This window comes from Brachyhypopomus gauderio, chromosome 2 (genome assembly GCF_052324685.1).
Source record: "Brachyhypopomus gauderio isolate BG-103 chromosome 2, BGAUD_0.2, whole genome shotgun sequence".
In the NCBI taxonomy this organism is placed as follows: domain Eukaryota; kingdom Metazoa; phylum Chordata; class Actinopteri; order Gymnotiformes; family Hypopomidae; genus Brachyhypopomus; species Brachyhypopomus gauderio.
The window spans coordinates 31,296,376-31,319,506 of record NC_135212.1 but is presented as its reverse complement, the minus strand read 5'-3'; the positions used below and the strand labels follow the sequence as shown (position 1 = coordinate 31,319,506).

The 23,131-nt window shown below is 42.8% G+C and overlaps 1 protein-coding gene across 6 annotated transcripts in view; it reads right to left on the bottom strand.

Annotated features, from left to right (window-relative positions):
- Nucleotides 1–6,175, bottom strand: part of kcnj5 (potassium inwardly rectifying channel subfamily J member 5) — a 30,849-nt gene extending 24,674 nt beyond the window's left edge. For 2 of the 6 annotated variants that reach the window (XM_076994008.1, XM_076994010.1), the window contains exon 1: nt 1,038–1,081. The gene's annotated coding sequence lies outside the window, so the exon portion shown is untranslated. Of the gene's footprint in view, nt 1–1,037; nt 1,082–1,188 lie in introns of those variants that run through there. The other 4 variants (XM_076994007.1, XM_076994011.1, XM_076994009.1 and 1 more) reach the window with 4 other exon arrangements.
- Nucleotides 6,176–23,131: the final 16,956 nt, after the last annotated feature.

Sequence of the window (23,131 nt, the reverse complement as noted above, 5' to 3'; positions counted from 1 at the left end):
TGCGTTCCAATACAATAGGACGTCAACCTGCACACTTGCATTCTTTAGTCTTCTTTTACATTCATGTAAGGTAGACATTCGATTAGCACTTAAGACACTGCTCTCCACTAATCAAGTATTTCCTCACAACGCCAATAGCAAAATCCTCTCCTTGTTGACACATTGACAACTCTAGTCTGGCATTCAGGTAGGAAGAGTTTTGTCAGAACGACATGCAGAAAATTAGGCAGTATTTCATGCTATCCTTCAATAAGTGTCCTTTAAATAAAAAGCAGGTTAAAGTGCTGGAAAGTCATTAGGATAATTCACTACTTAACATCAGTGACTACAATTTCAGGAAAATAATTGTCTGCACCCAAACAAATGACAAATGTTAAAATATAAATCTAACTTATACAATGACACCAGCACAGAAATCGGAATTGAGTCTTGATTTGTGAGACACCATTACACCTCCAACCCCACCTCCCCGGTCACTCACACACTCACACTTAGTGCTTTCACATTTCTTACACATATCTGCATGTGCTGCACTTGTGTTGTCTCTTTGTACCAGAGCTGTTCCCTGGAAAACTCCTGCATTGCACTAAAAGAACTACAGCTTGTCCTTGCATGCGTATGCACACACACACACACACACACACACACACACACACACACACACACACACACACACACACACACACACACACACACACACACAGAGGCATGAATTCATGCACATGCACACAAACCACAGACCCTTGTTTACTCCCCAGTTGAAAGCAGTGATAATTTGCATAGACATCACAAACACACACACACGCACGCACAGACATGCATTATAACACCCCTCTGCAGAGGAGCTCCTCCGGGCTCCTTCAGGGAGTGTGTACATGCCAGGACTCCATGAGATGGAGGTTACTGGTTGATGGAACTCTTTTCTCCACTGTCCTTTCCTCACACTGTCATGGACTCTCAAAAACTCAGAAACAAAGGTACAGACTGCAGCATTGGAACAGTTATACATACACATGCACATACACACCACAACTCACAGCTATTCCAGCATGTTCTCTCCGCTGCGTGCTCTCCCTCTCTGTCTCTCTCTTTCTCTCACACACACTCACTCTCATCGCTCTCTCTCTCTCTATCTCTGTCTCTATCTCTCTCTCTCTCTCTCCTTCTCTCTCCACAGCTTGTTCTTACCTCCGGTTGGCCACTGAGGTGGTTGCTGCTGTCTGTCTGTGAAGGCATCTCAAAGCTGTTACTCTGTCTGCGACCCTGCAGTGGTGCCTGACTGGCTTTGTTCGCACTCCGCTCTGCCTTCTCCTTACCTTTCACTTCAAGGGAAAGAGAGAGAGAGATGTGGTTTTGAGGGCTGCTGGGTATGTAGCAAGAGAGACAGAGTTAGAGAGATTGTGTGTGTGTGTGTGTGTGTGTGTGTGTGTGTGTGTGTGTGTGTGTGTGTGTGTGTGTGTGTGTGTGTGTATTGGGGGGGGGGGGGGGGTGTGGTGCGGTGTAAGACAGAATATGCTTCCTCCCCCCACCGCCCCCACCTCAGTGTGAGCTCTCCTCTCTCAGGATTTTTCCTTTGTGTGTCCATGTGTGTGTGCGTGAGTGCATGTGTGCGTCTGTGTGCAGATTTTACCACATGCCATGTTTGATTCTTCCGGCAGTCATACCAAGACTGGGGAGATATAGCAGAGAGTGAGAAAGATGGCAAAAAATCAATTCATCTAGCACTGCAGTGAGGTGGACCTGAGGGTGTGAGAATAAGACATGGGAGAGAGAAGAAAATAGGATGGAAGAGATAACTACATGCAGTATAGAAAAGATAACTACGTACAGCACAGAAGAGATCACTACATACAGTATACATGAGATAACTAGACAGTATAGAAGAGATAACTAGATACAAGCAGGTACATGAAGATAAAGACACAAAAAATACAGAGGGACACTGCAAAAGAGAAAAAGTATGATAGGAGAAGATAGAGGTAGAGTTAGGTAAGGGATAAAGAGAGAGAGAGTAAGGGAGAAACAAGATGGAGAGGGGCCACAAGAAAGAGAGAGCGAGAAGGAGGAATACGATTAGAGATAGAGAGAGGAAGACAGAGGAACACAATGATAGATACAGAGAGAGAGAGAGAGAGGTGGGGAAGAGACAGCACAAGAGCAAGGCCTGTTGAAGCCTGATGGTTGAAGTCTGAAGAGATGCTCTGACCCAGCCCTCAACAAAGCCATTAAAATGATGAGCAATTCCTTTCAAGATGAGGCAGAACATCTGAACAAGGTTAAGGCCAAGACAGCGTCACACCGCAGCCTTACCTCTTCCACGCACTTCTGATTTACAGCACTGCAGTCTCTGGGCATACACTCATGCACATACACACACACATAAATCCGCAAATCCTGTATTCGAACACTGTTGTTGACGCAGGGAGGCTCGAGGCTGTTTTACGTTTCCTTGGATTACTAGCTGGCTGATATTCACTGAATATTCACTGAAAATGCTCATAGGAAATCATCCCACATATCATCTGATGCAGGTCATTTCTATTTCTGAGAATTATTTTCAGATATCTAGACATCACTGATACCTTTGTATTCAAGCATGTTAGCAGCTAGGCTTTGATATCTTTCTGTTCTGGGTCTTTTGAAATCTATTCACAAAGAGTTCCTTCATACGTTTTACATAATACAATAAAATCAAACAGAACAAATTAAGGATTATGATAAAGTCCACTGCCTGAATGCAATATGTCCTAACATTTCTGTGTAACAGTCTAACGCCCTGAAGCAAATTGAGGCTACTGTATAAGAGTCTAATGCCCTCCATAATCAGGCACCTGCCTACATCACCGATTTGCTTCATCACTATACTCCCTCTTGATCGCTTCGTTGCTCTGGTGCAAATCTTCTGTCCATACCATGTAGGATCAAACATCATACCTGGGGTGATGGGGCATTTTCAGTGACTGCACACACCTTAGAACTCTCTTCCCAAACACATCCGTGACTCTTCTAATCTTTACACTTTTCAATCTCTTTTAAAAACTCATCTCTTCAGATCAGCTTTTAATTTATGATGCTATACATTTGTCTCTTTCTTTATTTGTTTTATCTAATTATTTTTTTGTTTCTTTTTAATGTTTTGTCTTTTATTTTAATGTTTTGTACATTCTATATGCTGCTTGTATTTTTTTGTATTGTAAAGCAACAGTGAGTGTCCTGAAAAGCACTATATTAAATAAAATGTATTTAATACAGTGAAGTGGATAATCAATTACTTAAATCCACTGATCAATAATATTTATATTCATGCAAATACTATTTGTCTTGTGATCCTTCAATGCATAGTCGATCATTTGCAAATGTAGAGTGTTGTGTAAAAATATTTAACGTAATATCCCAACGAGCAATGCTGACTCAGCTGAGATGAAACGAAAGCTGCATCATACAACTGACTGCCTAGACCAGGTCCTTGCTCAAAACAGTAAAGGGAACTGTACATGCACATGTACATGAACACGTACATGAACATGCACAGAAACACGCACATGAACACATACATGAACATGTACATGAACACGCACATTACCACGCACATGAACATGCACAGGAACATGCACATGAACACATACATGAACATGTACATGAACATGTACATGAACATTTTCAGCCTTTGGGAAATGTCCTTGTCTATGACGATTTACTGAAGTGCTTTGTAGCTTGCGGAAGCACATCATCATGCAAGCATAGGTTAGTGTCAAGAATCCTGTCAGGCTATCGGGCTAAAACAAGAAAGAAGAAAGAAAGGCTTGTTTAAGTGCATATTTAAGTACTCCGTGACTCAGTGAAGAGGTGAGTCTGTGTTTAAAGACAGCTACTGTCTCGGCTGTACAGACTGCCATGGTAGAGAAGAGTTTTGATGTGTGCTTTCTTTGTCTTGAGAGATAGTATTTGAGCCATACTAGAACAGTGAAGGCCGCTCGTTGGAGAATGGACTTAGATTAGTGCTATTGGGCACATAGAATCTGGTCCAGTTTTGGCTGTGTAAGCAAGCATGAGTGTTTTGTATTTGATGAAAGCTTCTACAGAGGGCCATTGGAGGAGCGGAGGGAACACAGCAATGGGGTACACGGAAGGTTCAAGAAAAGCTATGCAATGCATTCTGGATAAGCTGCAGGGGTGTGATGGCACAGAGGGGAAGGCCTTCCAGGGCTGGTTCAGTCTTGAGATCTTGAGAGTTTTAATACCGAATAAATAATCTTATACAATATATGTAAAAATTAGTGATCCAAACAATTGTAAGCAATGGAGAATTCGCAAGCCAAAGTCAGAGACGTAATATCCAATATAAAGGGCATAAATAGTACATTGCAGAGAACATTGCAGGAAGATCATGAGAAGAGATCATGTGATTTATCATGTATCCTTTCAGCTGCTCACTGACTGGTGCATAAGGCATAATGCATGCCAAACTTTTCTATGAAGCATCCCAGAAAACCAGATAGGTGATAGATAACAATATGAAGACTGATGGGAGAACTTGTGAGGGAAGCCACAGGCAGGCCAACAATCCCTTTTAAGGAGTTCAGTGGCTGGAGTGAAGGTGCACCAGTCAATCTTATTAAGAGCTCTGCGTGCCACTGACCTGAATGAGAAGAGGGCTAGAAGGAACCCATTACTGAAGAAAAACCACATCAAGACATGTCTGGAATTTGTGAGAAAGGGTGACGTAGATAAAATGTGGAATACAGATTTGTGATCAGATGAAAAAAAATGTAGGTTTTTAGTCAAGATGTATGTGGTGTAAAATCTAAAAATGCTCATTTCACAGTACACACCATCCCAACATGGGAAAGAATGGTCAAAGCCCATTACTGGCTGGACATATGGGGATGCCAGCATTATATTGTGGGGATGCTTTTCAGCAAGGGCTGAAAATACAGGGAGATACTGCTTCCATATGCTAAAAACCTGAGCTTTGAAGAAAGCTTTCAAAATGCGAAGTCCATTCCAGTAAGACAATGATCCCAAATATTGTACAAGTCCAAAGCTGTGAACACAAAGCAAAGTCAATTTCTCAACCCAATCCAGAATGTCATCACTTCATCATTCATATTTGAAGTATCAAGCATCATCACAGTTAAAAAGAGAACTCACAAAACATGTATAAATTTGAAACAGCAGGTATGAAACAGAAGATGTTCAACAAAGCATGAATGATCAGAGAGGCCATAATAAGTGCAGTGCTATTCTCATGAAGAGCAGCAGTGCTGTATACAGTAAACAGAAAGACATCCAAGAAACACATGCTGTTGGTAGGAACGACTTCCTGTACTCTTCCTTGCTATGGCAGAGCTGAATAAGCATGCTACTAAATGTCCTCTGCTGTTTGGCTAATAGATCATAGAACAGATGTGCTTCAGTGTCTATGATGTAAAACAGCCTTCCCATGGAGCATTGCAGCACAGAACCAGCCTTCTTCTTCAGAGTGTTGAGCTTCTTAATTTCTCCGGTTTTAATGTTACCGCCCCAGTGTATTGCTCCAGTGAAGACAGCCCTTGCAACAACAGACTGGTAGACATCCAACATCTAGCTGCAGCCATTAACAAACCTGAATGAACTGCCTGCTCATCATCTTCCTGTACACAGTATCTGTGATGACCTTTCAGTCCAGCCTGTTGTGGACCCCAAGATATCTATAGATGTCAAAGAGGTCAACATCCTGTCCCATTACATTTCTTGGTCTGGTTGAGGTCCACTTCTTGATGAAGTTGACAATCCCTTTGGTCTTGGTCATACAGAGGTACACATGGTTCTTCCCATACCACTCAACAAAATTGTTTACCAGGTCCCTAAATTCTACTTCTAATGCTACAATTGGTGTGGGAGGGGAGTGCGAGAGACATAGGGAAGGTGTGAGGGGGGAGTGGGAAAGACATAGGGGAGGTGTGGGAGGGGAGAGGGGAGACGCTGGGGAGGTGTGGGAAGGCAGGTTTTGGTGGATGATGTATGGTTCCTAGAGATGAGAAAGCAGGATGTGATGTTGAACCTGTTGAGAAACACATTCAAGTAGTTGGTTCTGTCTGGATTTCTACCCATTCATTAGTTATTGTCTATCGCTGTCCCTGATGGCCTGGTTCTTGTTCAGCCGCTGTCAGGTCTTTAGGTGATCCAGGGTTTGATGTTTGGAAAATGGAATAATAATGATTCTAATATTAAAAGCAAAAAAATGATAGAATTATAATCACAAAATGTTTATTTGGGAGGCTTCATTTGAGTACGTTTTGAATACCAGCAAGCACTGATATTCTTATTACAGGGGGTGTTGTTTGGAACTATGTGCTATGTAGGGGAACCAGCTGTGAGGTGAAACTAAGAGGATTAAAGAGGAAAATAAGGGTGTGCATTTCTGTTCTGCAGAGCAATGCTGATGGTGAAAAGATAAATAGGATGGACAGGAGCTTGAATTAGTTCTGGGAAAATAAGACACATGCAAATTTGTTCAGTGCATTAGCAGGGGTTAAGAATGTTTTGATCATTATATGTCATTATGTGTGTGAAGAAAAGCAGAGTGCAGAAAAAAGCATGATTAGTGTTGATCTAAATAAAACAGAAAAGAGTAACTAAACTGGGGCCTAGTTGCTAAAGAGACATAAGGGACAGTACAGCATTAACCCATGTCAGATGATATGCAAATGCATTATTAGTAAATAATCTGTATTAGTAAATGCAAATGATCATGCACTTTTTCTGTAAAACCTGGGGTGGTCTTTTGAAGAAGTGCTAGGAAACATTGCAGTGATTGTGACTGTGATGCACTTTTAATTGAATCAAGCAGAGAATAAAGGAAATCACACTCTGAATGATCTCTACATTTGATTTTTTACCTAATAAAGTAGAATATTCTATGATACAAGCTAATTGACAATATGAAGTTCACAGTAACAGATCATATTAGAGGTGAAATTGTAGCATAACTGATTGGGTCCTGTTGCTCAGTTCCACTCTTTCATGCCAGGTTTTGTATTGTTCTTACTTTTATGATAATAATGTTGTCATGTTACAGCCCCAGACCCCTCCCCTTGGGAGTGTGTTTACGTAGTCCAAGTCCGTGTATGTATGTGAGGGTGTGGTTGTGTGTGTGTGTTCACCTGTGTCATTAGTCTAACGTGTTTCACGCGGTGCTTGTTAGTTAAAATGTATAAAGCGCGCGTGTGTGTATGTGTAACGTTGTGTGCTCGTCTTTGTCAGAGTAATACACCTATATGTGAGTTTATGTTCAATGTGCTCTGACTGCACTTTTCACAAAATAAAACAAAATGTTTGTATTCTCTTTCTGAAGCCACCTTGTTTGTCGACGCGCACTCAGCGTCACAAATGTACACACTTGACATTCAGATTGAGGTGAGTGCTGAACTATTTTCAGCATAGCAGGTTATAATTTATGGAGAAAAGGATTCTTCTCGATTTCAAAAGCAATGAGAAATGGTTATTTGTCTTGGTATACCACAATGGCCATGGGAGACAAGGATCAGCATAAAGAACAACATAGCTGCTGAACTGACTTTCACTCAGTGCAACGTTTCACAGCTCCACTAACCTGAAATTCCAAACTGTCTAAGTGAGCAGTGAGCACAAGACATCCAGGGATCAACCATCTGCTGCATTCTGAGTCAAATCTTATATGTTTTGCTATTACTGCTCATGAGACTAGAAGTGAGGGTTAAGTCACATCATCAGCACTGGGTCAGTGAATCTATACTGTAGACTGCTTATAGATCCACTGGCCTGTGCGAACTCATGGGGTTCATGTCAATTAATCGATTGATTGATAGAGATAGATAGATACTTTATTGATCCCAAAGATAAATTAAAATTCATGTCAGCACCATTGGGAGAGATGTATCCCATGATTTCCTTGAGCACCACTAGAACTATAAGCAGTAAATTAAGTATGTACATATAAGCAGTACATACCAGTAGACTTCACTGGCTGCTGGTAAGGTCTTGGAGATGACCATGTTTATTTCTCACTGACACTTGCTGCTAAAGTGGGTACCATCTGGGAGACTCAACTTACACATGATGTTATAATGAGTCAGTCACTGTCCTTAGAAATAATGTGCCAGTTCTTGGAGTTGGATGCATCCAGGATGTCTTCAACTTTCTGTCTCAAGAAGTTCAGGATGACATTAGAACTGATGATAAGGTTATGTTTGACAGCTGCAAGCACCAATAGGTATTTGAACATTTCAAAAAGAAGAACTTACAACAGTGGCCATCTGGTCCTTGTTAAGCTTTAGGCAAACAATCATGAGATGTTCATTCACCCCTGCTGGGGCGAATGAAATTTGGTCTTTCTGTAATCATATTCCTCAGTATTCATATATTGTATGTATTGATCACTTTTAGTAATAAGTAGAGTAGAAATCACTTTATTAAGGTATTGCGAACATACGTTGATCATGTATGCTTTACATGCTTGCAGTCTCTCTCTATCTGTAGTAGTAAATTGTGTGTGTGAGCACTCCTTATGAGTTGAAGGCAAAGAGTCCTGAAGGTCTCGGGCCTGTAAATAAGAGTGTGCCTGGCATCAGAATGGTATATCTGGTGGACTGGAGGACCAAGGAGGCCTTGGCCCAAGGACTATGGAAGGGGCGGGGGGGGGGGGGGGGGGGGGGGTGATGAGGTGATACTGCCTTTAGCCTTTTTGGATGTTAAGTTAATCAGTCCCACCAGGATTTCGCGGGCCTTTCTTGTGATTGTTGTGGGCTAAAATGTTTGATGTTGCGGGTGTTTTTCAAAAAAATTGTGATTATTTTTTTTTGCTTTTTTTGTGATTATATTGCAATAGGGAGTAAATGTTGTATGGTTTCCTCTATTTAGTAGTCCATTTTAATTATCTATTTACCTATTTATTTCAGGGTTTCCAACTTTTCAAGATCGCTTGGAGTGAGATTTGAACCTGGAGGAGGTGGCGAGTGTAAATTGTTGAGGGGGGGGGGTGTTGTTGGGGGGTGGCAAATGTACCGGGGCAAATTGTTACTGGGGCGGTGTAAAATGGACACAAATTAAGTATTATATCGCAATCGATCAATCGCCAGTGGTTGGTGACAGAGCAAACTAGTAACTCATTGAATCATAGATGTGGATCAGAGATAAATAAACTAGATTTTTTTTTTTCGGCGTGAGAATTCGGATGTGTGGCGTGAGAGCGTGTGAAGACAGTAAAATGCGTGTCTCACGCTCAATGCGTGAGAGTTATTTGGATCTTGTTGGTCATGGTTTTACTTGACTTGACATCACATACTCAACCTGTATTTTATATCTTTTTTGCATGCTTCTAACCAAAATGATTCCATACAAGCACCTAGGAGATGGTCTGGCTTGCCAGTGGATGTGCTGATGCCGGGATTGGATGTGCCATTGCCGCAAGAGAACATGCTGATGCAAACTCCTACTGGAGGCTCACCATCTGCATTGAAGGGACTGTGACTTCTTGGCCTGGAATTAGAACTACAACTATAACTATAGAACTACATTTGGACTATAAATACAGACTTCTGCTAGCAGGCAGCCCAATGGAGGATGGGTTCCCTTTTGAGTCTTGGTCCGCTGAAGGTTTCTTCCTAATCCCCACCATCATAGGGAGTTTTTCCTTGCCACTGTTGCCTCTGGCTTGCTCATTAGGGATCTGGACCCATACAATTGTAAAGCTGCTTTGTGACAACGTGTTGTAAGAAGAGCTATATAAATAAATTTGACTTGACTTGACTGTCAGTCAGATAATGTAACTACCTAAGCTTCATGTTTAACACTTTTGAATACCCTATTACCAAGTAATCTTAATAATGAATGGTTTGCATAGCTTTAATCGAAGGAATCATTCATTTTCATCCAGGATATAACATTCTAGCTATATCTCTTTGTATACCCATATTAATCTGACTCATAGGACAGTGAAGTTGAGACATAAATAGAAAGAACCACAAAGCATCCCAAATGTCTTCATTCTAATCTGTACGGAGCACAGCATCTTCTAAGCTGAGTGTTCGCCATGTCCAGGGTTCATTTGTGGGATGACTTCTGTTGGAATGCTTATGTAGGGGTTTCACCTACTAAGCCTTTAAAGTAGATGTAATTAGTTTTTACCTTAATTATCAATCAGTCTCATTAATTTAGAATCAGTCACATATTCAAATTACACCAGAACCACAACATTTAGTTCTCAACTAAAAGTAATTAATGGTTTAGTGTCTGAATGTGTGATGGTTTGAGGTAGCCAGATGACGTCAACCCTAGAGGGGGTAGTTGGTTTTAGGCAGCGGAGCTATGATTAGAAATACCAAGTCAGGTGTATGGACGGGGATCCCTCCTCATTCATAACATGATAAACGCAGAGACATACTACCTGTGCCTGCTAAGAGGACTACGGTTAGCTGCCGGTAACCGTTTGTGTTAGTAAAAACAGTAATGCTTTGAGTAGACTTTATGTCGAAAATGCGTTCTGGTGAAACCTTAACAACCCTCATTGTGATGTGTAAACTGTCCGATTTGTTAAAAGGTGGAGAGAAGATTAATAAAACACAGTGCACAGTAATGTTGGAGTGCCATTTTACTATCATCCATCTCCAGAGCCGGAGTGACTAATCGGGAGATTCGGGAGGATTCCCGATAGGCCGGCTCATGTCAATCTCTAGTTTGGGCCGATTGGGAAAGGAAAATAATTAATTTTGGTCTGGATTTGGGCATGAAACTCCCGGGCTGAAAAAGGGGTCCATTCCGGCCCTGTCCATCTCTGTAGTCCACATCCACCCCTACAATCTTGCTACACGGCCATGTGTAATTCCAGGTGTATTGCCCTCGAGCAATACTAAACCATCACAGAAGGATTTAACTATGAATTCTTTGGAGGGTTTGGCAGCAACCACTTTTGAATTATAACACAGACAATTTGGTGAAAATAAATGATACTAAGCCCAGCGGTTAGACTCTCACGGGTTAAGGATTTTGGGTGGTTTTGTCGTCCTCTCTGAATTCTCCTGGGATTAGGAGGGAATTTCTACCACAGGTTCATCGTTGAGAAAAAAGCGACATCGTCCAGGTTTCCTGGGAATCATCCTTCTGAATATGGAGTTCAGGAATGTGAGTCTCGTCCATGGTTTAACGACAGGGACTTGATCACCTTTGTTTCAGTCTGTGTGGCCACATTAGCAAGATTGATGGAGGTAGTTCTGTGAATCTGTTACCGCGGTAACATTGATCAGTTGGTTGTTAGATTGCACCGTAACTTGGACTCATTAATTTCAGATGTTTGCTGTTAGTCGTACCAAAGTTTGCATGCTCTTAATAAAGAAAACCAGAGAGAGAGATGGCAGAGCCTCTCTTAGACAGGTCTAGCCTCGGTGACAGGCAAATCAGAGAGAGAGAGATGGATGGCTGATCAGGGTATTTACACCTGGATTCCACATACTTTCACCAACTTGCGTTTAAAAATCTACAATATGAATTATGTGTATTGCTTAATGCAGGGTTTTGCAGTTGAGGATATAGAGAATTTAGAACTTTCAGAACATTGTGTGGTTCTTACAAGCATTTAACAGTAACACCAATGATTTTACTTGCCTCTTTGGTTGCTCTAGTTGACATACTGAGTTGCTGTTGTCACTACTCTGTAAAGTGTTCACTAGGACCCTATCATTCTGCTGTGTTTGGTTAATGAGAGCACACACTGGCTGTGATGAATTAGATCAATAACTAAAAAATTGTTGTTCGAGGTTCTTTTATTTGTTTTTAAGAACATAAATAGAGTGGCCCTATCTCACATTACAGAATAACTCTAGCTTTGGACCTACTTTCTTTCAATCAATCAAATTAATTTGGAGATACTTCAATCTTTCAATCAGCTGCTCCTAGCTGGTGCATATTCTGTAACAACAATTGGCTTGGTATGCAGACCATAAATGCTGGCAACACTATGCAATTTCTGGAGGTTCCTGGAAGCACTATAGTGGGTTAATGAGACCAATATGATGCAAGTAAGTGTGAAGAATAACCATGAAAATCAGTAGTAACAGGTCTGGTCTGTAGGTGTGAATATGGTGGAAATCATATTCAAAAATATGATGAGAGATGGGTCAAGGATGTCCACAGCCAAGATCTATGAACATTCTTCTGGCCTGTACCTCTCCCAATCCACCAGGTGCTGTAGCCTGTTATTCCTGCACCTATCTAAGAGAGAACGGACCGGGTAAACCATACTGGCATCTACGTCTAACAAAAGAGGGGGGGTCATCTGGTTGAGAAGGGTTTTCACTGGAGGATCACTGGGATCAGTAGGTGAATGATAATGTTTTTTGATACAGTAGTTAGGAGTTAATTGTAACATGTATCACACAGGATTGACTTGCTTGATGATCTTGAGGGGCCCTGTGTACCATGGGCTGAGCTCTTTTGGGGTAGCTTCAAAAAGGGTGGCCGATAGATTGGTGTGGGCTGACAGTGCAGGTCATTGTGCTGCTTCTGTTTCTGGACAGCACATCACAGTAACACTTGTGCTTATTTCCATGTACAAATGTTTCCTTTGTCACCACACAAAGGAAAAAGTAAGTAAGTAAGTAAAATTTTATTTTTAGAGCACCTCTCAAGATAAAAATCACAAGGTGCTTTACAGGATAAAAGAGAAAAAACAATAGTAAAACAATATCTATATGTATATATAAAATAAAAATATAAGAAAAACTAAACAAATGCAAGCCTAAAAAGATACGTTTTTAACATTTTTTTAAAAGACATCACCGAATCTGCAGTTCTTATAGGCAAAGGAATAGAGTTCCAGAGACGGGGAGATGCTGTTGCAAACGCTCTATGACCTTTAGTTTTCAATCTTGTGCGTGGTATGGCCAGTAAAAATTGATCACCTGATCTCATAGACCTAGGGGGAGTATACTCATGCAATAGTTCACTGATATAACTTGGGGCTTGACCATGTAAACTTTTGTATGTCAGGACCAGAATCTTGTATTGTATTCTTAATTTAATGGGGAGCCAGTGCAGTTGTGCGAGTAAAGGTGTAACATGACAGTATTTTGATAATTTAGTTAGAAGCCTTGCAGCAGCATTCTGAACAACCTGGAGATGCTCTAGGGAGTTATTACTAATACCTGTATATAAAGAATTACAATAATCCAACCGAGAGGAGATGAAAGCATGGATAGCAATTTCAAGCTCAGAACGTGATACAATGGGACTTAGTTTAGCCAGGTTCCGTAACTGATAAAAACAAGAGTGAACCAGAGATTTGATGTGAGTATCTAAGGAGAGTGCCGAATCAAAAGTTACTCCAAGGTTCCTAATAGCAGGATTAGCCAATTTGCCAAGGGGACCAAGAGCTTCCATTATCTTGGGTATGAATCTGTCGGGGGCACAGACTTCAGACTTCAGACTTTTCCTCATTTAGCTGTAGAAAATTATCTGCCATCCAACTTTTGATAGAAGCTAAACAACTAATCAGCAACTGTATCTTAGAGAAATCTTTTGGCTTAAAAGAAATATACAGCTGAATATCATCGGCATAACAATGATACGAAATGCCATCAAATGAGCTCAGGATATGCTGCAAAGGAAGCAAATATAACAAAAATAACAAAGGCCCTAGGACAGAACCCTGAGGCACACCACAAACAAAGAAGGCTGGGGCAGACCTAAACCTAGAGGAGGCCACACAAAAGGAACGTCCAGTTAAATATGAAGTGAACCACTCCAAAGCAGAACCAGATAAACCCACCCAATGTCTCAATCTATCAAGTAGTATTTGATGGTCAACGGTATCAAAAGCAGAGGTGAGATCTAACAACACCAGAACAGAACATTCTCCTGCATCACTATGTGATAAGATGTCACTGGAGACTCTAACAAGTGCTGTTTCTGTAGAATGGAATCTACGAAACCCGGACTGATACTTGTCAATGATGTTGTGTCTGTCCATAAATGATATCAGCTGCTTAGATACAACCTTTTCCAGGATTTTGGATAGAAAGGGCAATTTTGAGATAGGTCTATAGCTATAAAAAAAGACGGGTCGAGCTTGGGTTTCTTTAAAAGCGGGTAAATGAAATACATTTTTGAACAAAGTGGTTGGTAGAATGTCCAGAGAGCAAGAATAAGTATTCATTGAATCCACTAGTTTTTCTAGTTCTCTTAAAGAAATCGGAGAAAAACTATCCATAACAGGCCGAGTTGGAGCAGGTACAGTCCGAGAAGAACCTGATGGAGTAATATTAGATCTTATGTTACTGATCTTATCTACCAGGAATGAAAGAAAATTATTACAGTCCTCATTTGAAGAGATTGGAACATCGGGTGGAGCAGGAGTAAGAATATTGGTAATTGTGTTAAACAACACTTTAGGGTTCCCTCTACTCTTTACGACCAGGTTTGAGAAGTAAACCCGGAAAAAAAGGTAGTCTAACAAGCCCTGGAAGGGAGTCAAACCTTTGGAGGCATGGATGAGGGAGTTCTGGATGTAACCAGGGCAGGAACCTTTTTTCTGTGCTGCAATACGAGTGCAGGTATCTCCCAGTCTCTTCATTGCGCTGCTCTACTTGCCAAATTGACTGCAGATGGACTGCACAATAGGCTCAACAACACCTGTAACAGTGTAAAAGACACAGGAAGTTTTATATGCCATTTTTTATGCCATAGTGTATCATCCAAAGGCTTTAGAAAACCTGTTAATGGTAACCAAAATAATGGTGTATGAGAAGAAGGTAAATCAGTGATAAAATGATAAAAGCCACCATAATATGTGGCCATAGTCAGTTGTGCACATATAGCAGTTCTAACAATCCAGCCTGTCAGGCTTCAACAAAGGTCTGAGTGTCACAGTGGATAGAAGGCCACCAGAAAGGTCAGGATGTGATGAATTCCTGGGTGACCTGAGGTGAGAGAATTATGAATCCATTGTATAGGATCTGATTGCACTCTGCTCAGAACAATTCAAGGGCATACATTTTGTGTGCTGTGCTTGCCTTATTGTTTCCATAATGTCCCAGTGAACTGTTGCTACAGCACAAGAAAATCAGCAGATTGTGTCTGTAGGTTGTTTGTACTGCTTATGTTTGAATCCTTCTATAAAGTAATGATAAAAGTTGGCAAAGCCTAGGAACCTTTGAAGATCTTTTATTGTTCAAGATCACAGCCAGCGCTCCACTGCTCTAATTTTGTGGTCATTCGTGCAAAAACTCAATGTGTTCACTCAGCATGTAGCCTCGGAAATCTATCACCATGCTGTGAAAAACATTTTACTAGCTTGACATACAATTGGTATTCTGAGGCATGTTGAATGTGATCAACTAGTCTCAGAATAAACTAAAATGTCGAACTACCCATTTATTAATCAAATCACAGAATACATCAGTGATGAATAATTAGAACACTGAGGGGGCATTAACTAATCTGAACAGCATCAGTGTTGGGGGTAACGCGGTACAAAGTAACGCATTACAGTAATATGAGTACTTTTTCTGTAACGAAGTAATGTAACGCATTACAGCTAAATATTTTGTAATCACATTACAGTTACTATCTTAATAAAAAACTGTTACTTGCGTTGTTCCGATTTTTATATAGAAATATTATCTTAAATGGCCGAAATGTAAAAGATTTCCCGAAGCTGTTTTCTGCGTAATTTCTGCACTGGCGCCTTGCTGTAACTGACTACCGGGCATGTCACGTGACTGAACGTGAGGAGCGCAATAAGCGCAGCGCCCTTTGGCAACAATGGCAGAGGAGGAGAGTGGATGTTTTCACAGATGGAGATACTCTCATTATTTTGAATTTGTTTCACGCAAAGATAAAAACATTACAGTAAAGTGTGAGTTATGTCCAAATCGAAAGCACCTTTCAACTGCAGCAAACTCGACAAGCAATTTGTCGAAGCACTTAATCAGGGTGCACGGTAAAACAAAACTTGTCGCTAAAGACCCCTGTGTCGAAGAAGAGAGTGCCCCAATAGCACCCAAACAAGCTAAACTGGATTTTCATCCACCAGCAGGAAGGAAGGTAACAAACGGTGAAATGAAAAGACTTGTTGGAAGATACATAGTCGAGGAAATGCTACCACTGTCTACTGTCGAGTCGCCGTCTTTTAGACACATACTGAACAAGATTCCCGTCACAGGCAAAAGTGTACCGCCATCAGACCGAAAAACATTTGCAAACTATTTGGACACATGTTATGATAACATGGAGTGTGAGCTCAAAAAAACATTTGAGGGCTTAGAGTATGTCTCTACCACCGCAGATATATGGACATGCCACAATAAAAGCTTCCTCGGGATGACGGCTCACTGGATAAACCCCACTAGTTTTTGTCGTGAAAAAGCTGCCCTGGCGTGTAAAAGAATTAAGGGGAGGCATACATATGATGTCATTGCCAGTGAAATTGAACAGGTTCATTCAGCATACAAGCTGTCACATAAAGTCACTGCTACTGTGACTGACAATGGATCTAATTTTATCAAAGCCTTTAGAATGCATGACTTTGCTCCAGATGCAGTTTCAGATTCTGATGAGGAGCCCAGGGATGAAGAGGTGAGCTTTACAGATGTTGGCCAGGCTCTCTCCTCTGATTCAGAAGGGCAGTTTACTCTCCCTCCTCACATGAAATGTGCTTCACATACACTTAACTTGATCTCAAGTAATGATGTGGAGAAATGGCTAACAACCAACAGTGAGTCCAGAGTAGTCTACAGAAGTGTCACTGCGAAGTCCTCAGCTCTTTGGACAAAAACAAGCCGCTCATCTATAGCCTCTGAGCTAGTTGAAGACGTGACTAAAAGAAAGCTCATTGTACCCACTGCAACAAGATGGAACTCATTCTATGATGCCCTGTACCGCATTACTGAGATCCCAATCACAGAGCTGAACACCATTTTCTCTCGACTGGGGCTAAAATGTATCACAGAAAAGGAATATCAGTTCTTGAAGGAATACTGCACAGTACTGAAGCCACTCACTGCTGCACTGGATATATTGCAAGGAGAAGATAACTGCTACTATGGCACACTTTTACCAACACTGGAGATTCTAATGTCTAAAACACTAGCATTGCAGAATGAGCTTTCCAGGATGACAGTGGGACTACCTGATGCAATTGTACAGGTAAGGATATGGTGTGAAGCAAATAAATCTTTATAATAAAGAGGCTTGTTAAGCATGTTTTTGTATTTTGTTTTGACAGGCTATCAAAGTTCGTTTTTCCACTGTATTGGACAGTAAGGATGCCCTTTTGGCAGCTGTCTCTTTGCCCAAGTTCAAGCTGCGCTGGCTTAAAGATGATGAGAGGCGAGTCAGGGTTAGGTTACTGCTGACCACAGAGTGTTGTGAGGAGTCCTCTCATGAGCCCATGATGAGGCCTGCAGAGAAAACACCTTCCATCTCAAGTCAGGATGACTTTTTTTCATTTGAAGAGGAAGATACATCTTACAATGCAGAGAGTGAAGTAATGGAGTACTTGAAATCAGCTGGATCAGAGATGGATATTCTGAACCACTTCCCCAGAATAAAGAAAATCTCATTGAAATACAACACTGCAACACCATCAAGCGCACCCGTAGAAAGGCTTTTCAGTCTAGGCAGTCTTGTCCTCACTCCAAGGAGAAACAAGCTTTCTTCTAGGCGATTTGAGAGACTTTTGTTACTGAGATATAACCACTATTTCAATGATGAGTGAAAAAAAAATCTGTGGCATTTGTTTTCTGAGCATTCAGAATGTTTCAGCCAGTTTCATGTGAGTTTAAAAGGAGCCCCTTGAAGAGAACTTATTTAATTTATGAAGATTTTATTTTTGTGAATTCAGTTCTTATACTGTTGTGAAATGCTTGGTTTTGTTTTGTTGTACCACTAAAGAAGGTTTTATTGGACATTTTTCTATTGCTAAAATACATGGACTTGTTCATGGAAAATAAGTAACATCAAGTAAAGTGAAATCCATTTTATACACGTTAAGTGTTGCTATTACTGGTACGATCTGTTCCTAAATAAACTATTGAAAGATTAGTTGATTTGTACTTTCCAGATATGTTTGTAGATGTTTGTAAATTTGAGTGTATTTGTATGGATTTCAGGATGTAACTTAAAAGTAATGAGGTATTAGATTACATATTCCAGCAAGTAATGAGTAAAGTAATCCCATTTCAATTTTTAATAAGTAATAAGTAATGAGTAATGGATTACTTTTTTAGAGTAATTACCCCAACACTGAACAGCATAACCTGGTATTCATAATATCTGGAAGTACTGATGAAGGCAGACACAGATATGGACAGTGCCGGAGTGGACCCCTTTTTCAGCCCAGGAGTTTCATGCCCAAATCTGGCCCAAAATAAATTTTCCCTCCCAATCAGCCCAAACTAGAGATTGATATGAACCGGCCCATCGGGAATCCTCCCGAATCTCCCAATTAGCCACTCCGGCTCTGGATATGGACATGGATTTTATATGTGCTCCTCAAACAGAACTTCAAGTTCTGCTGTCTATCCCCTGTCCTTTTTCTCTACAAAGAAAAGATTTCAGGGGTAGACAGAGCATCAACAGAGGGTCAACCCTGTTTCTAGGAGGAGTGCTGCCCTGCCTGAGATCTGCATCACAGGGTTAGTGAGGAGGATGTTTGGCCACCTTTCACTTACTAAAAAAGGTCAGTAAGATCTCTATACATACTCTCAGTGTAGAACTGCCTATCAGAGCTTCTCACTGATGTGACCTGTAGCTATTGGGAGTGTCTAGGGAGTGAGTGTTGCAATTCTTGCCCTGATGCTGTAATTCAGGGTCATTTTTAGCTAACCAACCTAAAATCAGGGGGTTGTCCAGGGATTTACTCATGAGCAAGTGTAGCAAGTAGGATTTACCATTTGTGACCCACATCTGGGTCTCGTGGCACCCCTGAAAAGATTAGTGCAGAAATGGGAAAAGATGCTTTAGCTCAGCATAAACTAGCAGTGCCAGTTATCAACAGTGTGTAAATCAGCACCACTCAACCACAACACTGAATGTTTTGCAAGGGATTGTGGGGCAGGTGTGCTCTGCCTGTTTCCACACCCTCCAACTCACTGTCAGTAGCTGGAGTATGACACTGAGCAACTCAGATGGGTTTTTCTGGCCTTGATGAAGTTGTTCAGATGGATGCACATTTCCATTACAAAGTGTAGTTCCAGGAAATTAGTCCCAAAATAAGTCAAGACATCTTCTTTGGACTGGGATGGCCATCTGCATTTTCATGGTAACCCTGCTGGATCCATGGGTGGTTACGTGGTCTATGGGTGGTGAATTACTATATGGGTGATGAAGTACTCTATGATGAAGCAGGCTGAGAGGCAGATATAGGATCCAAGTGCAGGGGAGACTGCAAACGATATGGCGGGAAAACCAGACCAGCAAGTGTAAACAAAAAAACAAGAGTCAAATACAATACACATACAGTACAAAAAGGGCAAGGCAAAAATCCACAAAAACAGAAGAGGGAAAAGTTCTAGAATACAGATAATCAGCAACAACAAATGGCTTTGGTATGCAGACCATGAAATGCTTCACAAGTTCTGGGAGTTCCTGGAAACGTGTGTTAATGAGACCGATAGGATGTAGGTAAGTGTGATGAATAACCATGGAGACCACTAGGATTCCCAGGAAGAGGACCTCTGGTGGCCACAATCATGTATGCCAAACTCTTCCTTGACACGAAGTGTTTAAAAGCAGAAATTTGCTTTCAATCAATCAATCAATCAAAGTTTATTTGTATAGCGCTTTTCACAACACATGTTGTCACAAAGCGCTTTACAGGATTTAAAAGGTTAACAATACTATGGGTCCAGAACCCTAATGAGCAAGCCAAAGGCGACAGTGGCGAGGAAAAACTCCCTATGATGGTGGGGAATAGGAAGAAACCTCGGGAGAACCAAGACTCAAAAGGGAACCCATCCTCCATTGGGCGGCCCGTTAACACACAAATTACACAAAATACAGACAAATACACAAGTCACACACAAATCACACAATCAATAGTAACTAAGTAAAGGTAAAAATGAAAGTTCTGGGTTATGATATTGTCACTGTAAATGTCTGTTGACGAACGCCAGGCTTTCATTCCGTGTCGGAGCAGCGATGCTGGTATTGTAGGCTCCGACTGCAATGTTACTCTCCAGGTGAACCTCGGAGAAAAGATACGAGATGTAGTAAATATGTAACAGATTAATCAAAGGCCAAACTAAACAGATGCGTCTTTAATCGAGTTTTAAACATTGAGACTGTGTGACGCTGGGCGACGACAGACGGACGAGACACAGAATCCGTTCTTTCCTTCTCAAACGTCACAATTTATTGTGGACTGTTGCGCAATAGCGCACGTTAAACATCAAACATACACAGCCACGTGCAGACTTAGACAACGACGAGCACAGGACACTGCGCGAGCGCACATTAAATAGACAAACCACATTAGCCCCATGTGATCACGAGACGATTCACAGGTGAGACTTATTAATCACACGACATAACCAGAACCACGAATATCCACTGACGCAGACAAAGCACGTAGACAACGTTGACACACGCCCAAAAGGGAGGGGCCGGGGTCCTCAACGTGATAGACGCCCCCTCCAAGGGCACTACCCGTCCCGGGGTGCCAACAGGACCGAGTGCCCCGAACCCACGACGATGGGCGGATCCGACGCGCTCAGTCCTGCGTCTGGGAGGTGACCGCCCTTGGTGAAGCGTCCGCCACGGACTGCCTAGAACACCCTCCCTGGGAAGACGGGGGAAAAGACGGGAGACACATTAAACAGAACAGAAACAAACACACAGACTGGCATACTCACACACAGAGGCACAAACGGGAACAGGGGGTTTGGCAGACATACGGGAAGACTGACGAACACTGGCACAGACAAACACATAACAGGCGCCATGCTTCGCGCCAGGAGGAGTGCGAGGAGCGGAGAGGGATCGAGAGCTGCGGGTGCTGCAGTGGGCAGCCCCCCGCCTGCCTTTGCTGCAGACCCTCCGTCAGGTGCCGCGTGGCTGGCGGACGCGCCTGGTGCCGCACCTCGGGCGGACGCGCCTGGCGTCGCACGTCCGGCGGACGCGCCTGGTGCATCGCCTGGGAGTCCCCCGTCGGTCTCCATGGGTTCCTCACCCTCCAGGATCCCTTCCATGGACTCCACCGGACTCTCACCCCGGGAATAGTCCATGGGGCTTGCCCTGGAGGGTGTGGAAGACGCGTTCTCACCAGGAGTCCGTCGCCCCTTTACGGTTCCCACGGAGGAAGGAAGGCTCTCCTCTTCGTCCTTCGTCCGGTGGGCGCGTCATACTCGGACGGGGAATAATCCGCCTGCTCCTCTTCACCGTAGTATACGGTGGGCGCGTCATACACGGATGGGGGATAGTCCTCCTGCTCCTCCTCACCGTAGTATACGGTGGGCGCGTCATACACGGATGGGGGATAGTCCGCCTGCTCCTCTTCACCGTAGTATACGGTGGACGCGTCATACTCAGACGAGGGATAGTCTGCCTGCTCCTCTTCGCCGTAGTATACGGTGGACGCGTCGTATTCAGACGGTGGGCAAGCTCCCTCGTCGCCCCCTCCATAATCCACCGTGGGGGCGTGACAGACCGAGGGAGCCGGGTCCTCCGCCTCCTCCTCACCGTGATCCACGGCTGTGGGGGGGCCCATGGCCGGAGGGAGGTAATCCTCCTCCTCGGACTCCCCCTCATCGAACTCGTTCTCTGGGGTGGATGCCGTGGGATCGATCACGCAGACACCCACCCCCAGAGGCGAGAGGTCTTGGGAAGGGGTGGAGTGGCGCTCCCTCCAAATCCTGACCGCGCCCTGGCGGAAGAGCTCCGCCAGCTCGGGGTCCCCTTCCTCGACCTTCCGGGCTGAGGCCAGCTGAAGGGCGCATACCGGGTCCACCTCCATTTGCGACAGCGTCGGCGGGTCTCTGCGGCGCGGGGGAGAGGAGGAAGGATGGTGGTGCCGCTTACTGGGCTTCTTGCCCTTCTTAGGCTTGCCCTTGTAGCCCGGCATTTTAGTGTCTCTTCGAGGCTCGTCGTTCTGTTCTCAAATGTCACAATTTATTGTGGACTGTTGCGCAATAGCGCACGTTAAACATCAAACATACACAGCCACGTGCAGACTTAGACAACGACGAGCACAGGACACTGCGCGAGCGCACTGTTACGACCTATCTAGGCTCTAGGCCGTAACAGGGGTGTGAAGGGGTGGAATATGGATGACAGTGATTCAAGAAAATGTAAAGTATTGGTGTATTTACAAATATTCACAAACAGAATATATTTACAGGACAAAGTGCACACAGGTACAAACGTCAGAAGTGACCCAGGCCAAAACAACTAACAAAAACCATACTAGAAAGAAACAGACATAACTACACTAACAGGGTGAAACAAAAGACAACACTACTCTGACTCCCTATGTCCAAAACAGATACAAACCCACAACCCAAACAAAATGGCAGCCACTTCCTACTCACCGTGTGCACACACAAACCACCAATATACATATATCTATATACACAACTCTATACAGTTATATTAAAGGAGCACGCAAATCCAAATCCAAATCACAAGGTCATACACAGTATATCAATATCTCAAAGTTCACAATCTCTACAAGGTCGGCAAGGCTGAATCGCAACGGGGATCCTCTCATTTCCTCCTTATATACCAGGAAGCCGAGGGCGGAGACTTCATGTTCCCAGGGACATCAGGGATTCCTGGAGTGGAACATGGACTGGACAAACCTGTAACAAAATGCTTCACGCGAACACATAACAAGACAGGGTCATAACACCCCCCCCCCCCCATAAGTGTGAACTTCAAATAATGTTCACAAATAACACACTCAGCAGCACCTGGACAGGGCATCAGCCACCACATTGTCGAGGCCTCTTTTGTGCACAATGTGGATGTTAAAACCTTGGACAATAAGAGACCAACGCATTAGCCTTTGGTTTGCATTGGCCATGCGCTGCAGAAAAACCAACGGATTATGGTCAGTAAACACAGTGATGGGGTGAGCACTGCCACCGAGATAAACTTCAAAATGCTGAAGGGCTAAGAGAAG